An 8,476-nucleotide genomic window follows, 5' to 3' on the forward strand; every position below is an offset into this window, starting at 1 on the left:
TTCCAAGCCTAGGCTTCATGAGGTCCTGTGTACTTCTGCTTGCTCTCTTGGACTTTAGCGATCTACGTGAACAACACCGGACCAGCCTTTGGGGACATGAGCGGTCACAAGGAGGAAAGCCATCTCAAGCAAGGCCATCACAGACTAGCCAGTGCCTAGCTGCTCCGCCTACTAACCACTGACACATGAGCGTTTCCACATGGCGATCATCTTAGCTTAGCCCAGATGGGAAGAACCACCCAGCTGGTCTACAGATTTATTTTTTTGGCGGGGGGAGAGAAATTGTGTTGCAGGGTTATTTAAGACAATAGATATCTGTTACTTTGGGTCTAAAGCAATTGAGCCAATAATGATTATTACCATTCCCCTGCCTGGCATTCAGAATGAACTAAGTCTGGGAGAGAAAAGATTCTGTTTCTGACTTGGCAGGTTTTGTGGATACAGATCAATGAAGTGGTCTGGCTGTATTTATATACACTGATGATTTACCTCCTGATACTCTTTCTGATTCCCACTAGTAATGCTTAGGAATCAGTTTAAAAATATTTCATTCTGGCCTGGTGTCCAGCTACTCCCAATCATATGTCATGGCCACATTAAACCATTCCTTGTTCCCCAAACATACCTCAAACACAATAACACTGGCATGCCTTCACTTCGATCTGATCATCTTTTCTTCTTTCTCTCTTTATCAAAATATTTTGGGTAGTCTATGAACCAGCTGATTTCCTTACAGTTTCTCTCCTCTGTGAAATATGCATCTTCATCCTCCAGTATAATAAACTTCTCTTTCTTCTCTGCTTATTTTAATACCTACTTTGTAATGCTTGTTTCAGTTTGACTTATAGTCAAAGATCTAAAATTCTGCCAGTATTAGCTAATCTTGAAGACTAAGAAAAAATGAGACAAGTTTCAGATAGTGTTTTAGATATTTCCTGGTAGAATATGGTTATGATTTTCTGCTTTTGGGGAAAAAAGAAGCAAAAGTCATTTTAGCCATGTTGAGAGTTCAGAAAGGGAGTGTATTTTGGCTTAAACTATACTGCGGAATCAGAATTAACTTTGTGCTGGGCATTATGCCATATCCAAATAATTGTTCTTATTTTTACTATTAAATTCTATTTTTTTAAGAAGAAAAATGGAGTAGACCTCTACTCCAGAGAGAGAAACAAAAAAGGCCTGGCTCAGTTCCGGTCAAGAGGAGTAATCAGTGGAAGATCTCATCAGTGTTGTGGATGCTACAGCTAGGATTCCATCCATCTTGTTAAGGGAACCAAACTCAAGCCCCTGATCCCCCTTCATGCAGGACCAGCACAGCTAAGCCCTGATCTCATCTGAGACTTGAATATCTCCTTTCCTGTAAGCCACTTCTATCCTGAGAGGAAAAAGCTACAGTTTATAAACATTTTTATTGGTCATATTTTACCATATGGCCAAGAGAGAACAGTTAGGGGAGGGATGTTTGATGCTGGTTTGTTTAAAACACACACCTAAGTAGGTGTTTTTTCCCTGGTTAAAGAACTTTTTATGATAATGCTTCATTTAATTGAAACCCGTTAGCGAGCTGAGAAGTGAAATGTTTATGAATCAACGAGCAAATCTAGAAGCCATTCGGCAGCTTGGAGTCACGGCCGTAAGACGTTCAATTCCAGTGGCTAGCATAATGCCTGGCCCACAGAATAAACTCAAAGGAGGTTTCTGTCTGCAAAACAAAATGGATACGATTGAGTTAGCAGAGTTTTAAATGACATTGACTAGAACATCAATAAAAAGAATAAAAAGAAAACTGATTTTATTACAAAGTCACTGTGGATCAATAATACATAATAACATGGGCACGAGAAGCAGTCAGTGACAGAAGACATTCAATAATTCATGAGCACATTAAGTTCATGAGATAATAAGCCCACACTGTTACATACTATCTTTTTCTGAATCAATAGCTATGGAATTGAATAAGAAAGTGGAATATTTTCAAAATAATAGGGGTGCAGTAATAGGGGTGACACAGCTGGGCAGAGTTGCTTATCTGGAGGATATCTCCACTATGTAGCTACATAAGAATAAAAATAATTCAAAGGTTTAGCATGGAATGAACCCAGACATGTTCCCCATGACAAATTCAGTAGACACATTGGTGGGCCGTGATTAATTATCTCGTATCAATGAATGGTTCTCTGTTCAGGCATCTCTTTTCTAAGATGGAAAAATCTTATATGTTGACTTCGTTTCCCCCCTTCCACTGGGTCATGGAGGAAGCAGTGTGTTAACAGCAGTGTGAGCACCCCAAACCCCGTCCCACTGCAGTATTCTGACTAGTGTGAGCTGAAGACAAATAGATGACCCAGATATCTAAGGAGAGAAACGACAGTCAGTGGAACTTATTTTCTGACCCTGCCCTGGACAATACCATATTGTCTCTTTCGGCAACCAAATTAAGTTTGCAAAGGGATCCATTCAAAACCTCAAAATATTCCCTACCTAAAATAGTTCTTACTCTGAACAAAGATTCTCATCCTACTTTTTATGACAATTCCTTTAGAGAGTTGTTTTCTGTCTGTCTGTCTGTCTCTCTCTCTCTTATACACAGACACATGAACACAGACCACAAACATCAGTCTCATAAACTTGTACATGAGAAATGTAGATCTCAGAAGTCAAAAATCAAGCATGATTCTAAGCCATATGGAAACCTTTATCTGGGTCGTTATTTGAGTGTGTTTTTTCTAGTTATGTTCGTGTGTCCATGTGGGTTTACAGGTGTATTCTTGCATCTTGTGTTAATGCATCTGGAGCCTCTCCCAATCCATCTCTCTCTCTCTCTCTCTCTCTCCAATCTTCTTTCTTACTTATTCCAGCAACTATGGACAAGAGAGAATAGAAATGCATATATATTTTATTTGTTCTATTTATTGAATTTTTTATGTTCTCTATTCCTTTTGTATAACTCAGAAAAGTCTAATGTTATACATTTCTCTTTTAAAAACAATAAAAACCCAATTAAATTGCCTTTTCTGTATCGAATGCCCATGGTTTCTACCTCCCTTGAGCCACTGATCCTGAAAAGAATCAAGCTTCACCTTCGTTCTGAACTTACCTTTATAAAGTCAGAGTTTTCCTTTTCAGAAAAAAGGGAAATTTTTTTCTCGCAGTCAGAATTTTGGTTGTCACTGTTTCTGGACTTCAGTTCTTGACCTTGCTCTGTTAACAATGAGAACTCATGTTTCTATGTCTCTATAATTTTGTGCATACATCTTTGTATACGCCCGGCCTAAATTCCAGTCCACCCCGGCACACTTTACCTCCCCCTTTTAAATGAAGGATTCTGCTTAGGAGACATCTTTTTTTTTTTTTTTCTCTTTTAACATTCTCATGTAGCCAAACAGTTATCTTGCCTTAGAACCTCATTCACTTCCTGATGTAGGCAGAAAACAGCACGTTCTAAAATTACAGCATCTTGGGGATGGAAGGGATTAGTCAATGTATCTAATTTAACTTAGTTGGCTCCCACTTGTATTATCATTGGTTTAAAGGATAAGGCAAGAAATAGGGCTCATTAGTTGTTCAACTCTCCAAACATTTGTCAAGCCAGGCCCTGGCAGACACCAGGGATTCAGAAACGAGTATGTGCTTCTTGTCTTCAGGAAGCTCGTAATCTAGTGGGTGGAAAAGAGAAGTAAACAGTTACCGATGCTGGAGATCATTTGCATGAGAGGGAGATACTGTGGGAGCAGAAAACCCAGGCTCAAGGCATTTTTTAAAAAAGATTTTTTAAAAAACTACTTATTTGACAGAGAGAGAGCATAAGCATCGGGAGAGGGAGAAGCAGGCTCCCCGCTGAGCAGGGACCCATTCCCCTTCCATGGGGTGGGGAGGCTCGATCCCAAGACACTGGGCTCAGGACCTGAGCCGAAGGCAGATGCTCAACTGACTGAGCCACCCAGGTGTCCCATCCCAGGCTGGGGAGCATTTTTAGGCATGGGATGCCTGACCTGGGCCCTGAAGGACAAAGCGTCAGAGATCCTCAAACTCTGGAAAGAGTCTCATGATATTCCAAATGCAGTTGCAGTCAGAGAAGTTACTATCGGAATAACTGTAAAAATGTCACCTTTATACTCAAGATAGCACAGCATGGTGTCTGTGTGGCTTATTGGCAATGGCAGCCTTATTCCTTTTGATGCTGTAATTTTCCCAGGGTCACTGTTCTACTTTCCCTGTTATATGTGTTACATAAAACTGTACTTCTTCACCTCTATTGGAAAAAGCAAAAATGCCTATAGAGGAAGTTGCTTTTTGAGAATAGCAGACTTTCCATAAAGAAAATGTAACCCTCGCACATTCACTTCATTATGCTTCGCTCCCTCCGTCAAGGCTGCCACTCTCACAACAGTTCCTTCTTTCCTTCTCACCCCCGCCCCGACCCCTCAGCGGTCCCTCCTGTTGCCCTGGTGTGGTGATCCTGGCCGGACTAGGAGGACTTGACCCATGCTCTTGTTAAAGTTACGACTCAAGGCATAGATTGAAAATTTTCTTTTTTCTTTTAAAGATTTTATGTATTTATTTGAGAGAGAGAGCACGTGAGTGGGGGCTGGGGGAGAGGGAGGGAGAGAGAATCTTAAGCAGCCCCAGGTGGGGCTCAATCCCAGGACCAAGAGATCATGACCTGAGCTGAAGTCAGCCACTTAACCGAAGGAGCCACCCAGTTGCCCCTAGATGGATAATTTTCTAATTATCTTTCGCTACTGGATAGTTCAGCCAAAAGAAGTCTGTCTTCATGGTAGGCCATTAGAAGTGTCTGGAAAGCTAAGCTGCTTCCGGCGTCCTTATAGTCCAAGAGCAGGGACTGTCCGGCTCTGATGAAACCTATTCTATGCCTGGAATGTTAAGGAATAGGTACCCATTCCAGGGGCTGGAGAAAGAGAGGAGTGGGCCGTGGGGACAGAAGAGGAGTCACGGGAACAGCTGAGTGGAAGAGGAGCTAGAAAACCCAGCCTGGCTGCCCGACTGCCATTTTTGCTGCAGTCTGGTGAGGAACAAAGATACTGGGCCGAGGTAAAAGCAGAAGTGGGCACTAAGAGTGCTTGACAACAGGGTCTGCTAACTTGGGCTCCCTGGCACACCTTGTGTGCCCGTACAGGCTGCAAAAGCCAACTCGCTCTAAAGAGTGCCAGTTTTGCAGCCTCGCACCCCCCTCGCTGCCAGGGCCATGCCTTGGCCCCCATTCAAGCATAATGAGAAGGTTTCTATAATTATCGCCCCAGTGCTGGCATTTGCACACAGCTGTGTTATCACACACAGATCTGCCCAGGCCCCAAGAGGGGGTTCCAGAACAAGAGGGCTGCTGTGCTGGACGCCGCCCGGCTTTAGGAGCCCCCAGACTTTGCCCGGGGCCCCTACCGGGATGCTGACCCAGGGCCTGAGGGGTTTGCTTTTTGACTTTCTGGTGGGTTTAATTTTAAAAGAAAAAAACAAAAGCACCAGTGAAATCGCCTAATATCCTAGACCACAGAGCCAACTGTGAGCAGGCCTGAAGTTTGGAGCCTGGCAGAGCTATTTTCTGGAACTTGCAATGGCCGGTGCCCCTCCTGCATCAGCTGGGCCGAGGGAAGAGCACAAACACTAGAGGCCTGTGTATTCCCAGAGGCTCGGGTCTGGACATGTATCCTGCTTTCTAGGCTCCAGGGGAGGAGGTTGGGAAAGAAGTAGAATGACTTCTCACTGCCAGCTTTGGATGACAGTGAATGGATTCTCTAACTCTGGTGCCTTCTCTCCCACTGTGAAGCATGGGGGCCGGAGCAGAGGAGTCTCAGAAGTTTCAGAATTAGAAAGGGCCACAGATGTTTGCAAGTCCAACTTCCCACTCAGTGTGGCTTCCCCCTTGGAAATATCCTGAAGCTGTCATCCAAGAAGAAGAAGGCTCTCCTTGGCTGCTACCAAGAACTGGCTGCTCACTCCTCGGTGAAATACCTCTATCCTTGAGCATTCTTGCTCCCTTCACTCTACAATGGAAAGAGAAAAATCATACTAGGGGTCTCTGATAGGCTTTACACCTACCAAGGGGCTCCCAGGGCCCTCGGGATCAAGTCCACATTCACAACAGCTCGGCATGTTTGGCCCTCCCCACTCTCGGACTCATCCTTGATGATACCCTCTCATCCACCTAGAAGAGAGAGACACTCAACATCGGGTTTCCTTTCATTTTCTGGAATAAGCCTCTTTTGCTCTCAGCCCTCTAGCCCTCCCACCTATGAATTCCTCTTCTGGGAACAACCCTGGCCAGGTGGTCCTCTCTCTCCCTGCTCATCTTGCAAATCTTTTCTGGAAGGCCTCTCTAACTTCTAACCTAGACGAACTCCCTTTGCTCTGAGCTTTCGAAGCACAATGCTTGGCACATAGTAGAGGCTTAATAAGGTTAGTTAAATGAGTACCTGAACCCAATCTTCCTGTAACTTCTACTGTCTTGTGTTAATTCTACCCTCTTCCATATGACAGCCCTTGAAATATTCAAAGGCCATCATCTTAATCATTCCAGCATCAGTATGAATCTGGTCCCAGCAGGACACAAATCATACACTCGGGCAGGGTAATTGAGGACAGAATGTTAAAAGGGGATTTACAAAGATGAGAACAGGGTTAAGTGAATCTGAGGAGCACCCCAGAGCTAACAAGAGCAGGATCTTAAGCCTGAAGGGTCAAGGGGAAGGAAAGCTTACCGAGGCCAGAAAGAGTAGCTGAAGCTGGAGAAGAGGACCACCCAGCAAGCCAGTAGGGAGGCAGCCAAGGGAATAAATACCCACTTCACGCTCCTCCCACCCTGTAATCTCCCCCAGTGCCTCCCACGGACAGATAAAGGGCAGGGAGCCTCCTAGGATACAGAGCCCAGTGGGAAAAGATGGAGAATAAATGAATAGGGAGAGACAAATGAAGAATACCCAGTACGATCATCCAATCCCAACAGCTACCCCAAATCTACTCTTGCCAGACTAAACAGCTTGAGTTGGTTCTACCACTGGTCACAAGGTGGCCTCCTTATTATCTAAGTCAACTGCCATCTGGATAGGTTCTGGATTGCCATTTGTTTCCTGTCCTGAAACACTGGCCAGGAATACCACTATGCTCCAGACATCAGCCAGGGTAGTGGGTATCAATCTCAGCCACTCTGAACACTACCTTTTTATTAATGCAGGTTTAAAACCATAGTTCCTTGCTTGTTGAATGCATTTTAATTGTTTTTTAATTGGGTTTATGATCAATTAAATCCCCCAGGCTTCCTCACACAAACTACTGTGAAATCAAGCTCTCTCCTAAATTGTACTCAGGTCATTGATTTTTGTTTTAACCTAACAGCAAGATTTTTACATACGTCCCTGTCAGATCTTATCTTATTTACTTCTGTCCATTGTTCCAGATTATTAAATCCTTATTTTGTTACCTAGTGTAGCAGCTTTTCCCTCCACTTTGAGTCACTAGCTAATTTCATTAGGCTGCTCTCTTTGTTTTCATCCGTACTGATGATGACTGAACAGAATCCCAGACAGCTGGGTGCTGAAGACCTCCTCTGGTTGAGAGATTGAGCAGTATGGTGTGGCATTTTACCAAGGGTGGGGAAAGAGAACATTATTTCTGCAGTGGGCTGGTGGTATAGTGGGAAGTAAAAGATCACAACGAAATCATTCTTGGGAAAACCCCGGATTGCACAAGTTGAACAAGTTTCTTTCTTTAAAGTATCCCTTAGAGTTATTAATATGCTAATATCTATGGACTAGGTCTGGAATCAGATATTCAAGGCTCTACCACATTGATTTGACTATGGAACACTCACACGTGTTTGTGTGTGTGCACATATTTGCACATGAGTGCGTATGTAGTGTTGCCCAGGATAGTGTTTCACGAACTGCATCTTGGGAAATGTTGACTGTGGAACTAACAGACCTGAGTCTCACCACTTGCCAGTTTGGAGCAAGGTATTTAATCTCTCTAATCTTCGGTTTTCTTATCTATTAAGTGGGCATAAAAGAAGATTGTACCTCTTAAGTTTGTGGTGAGAATGAAGTAAGATAATGTCTGAATGAATCAGCACCTCTTACCACACTAGGATAGTAAATACTCACTACAGGTTAGCCAACATTAAACAATATCTGTATAATTATAATTATCATTAATGTTATTTTGACATTGATCCACTGGTTAGGCTCTGTACAGCAAATATATCAAAAGATAATAATCTAAACAAGCTAAAAGATAGACAAGAAGCTAGAAGTATGTTTCTAGTTTATATGACTTATATGACTAATAAGTAATGAATATTCTAAATAAATGAGAAAATTCACACAAATCAATAAGAAAAAAATAACATCTTAACAGAAAATAAGGGACATGAACAGATAATTGACAGAAGAAATGCAAGGTTGTCTTAGGTTGGATATTTTTATTTTTTATTTTATGTCTTTAAAGATCTTATTTATTTATTTAAGAG

This window comes from Eumetopias jubatus, unplaced genomic scaffold, assembly GCF_037043125.1.
Source record: "Eumetopias jubatus isolate StellerSeaLion01/CBP00866 unplaced genomic scaffold, mEumJub1_p1.0 scaffold_11, whole genome shotgun sequence".
In the NCBI taxonomy this organism is placed as follows: domain Eukaryota; kingdom Metazoa; phylum Chordata; class Mammalia; order Carnivora; family Otariidae; genus Eumetopias; species Eumetopias jubatus.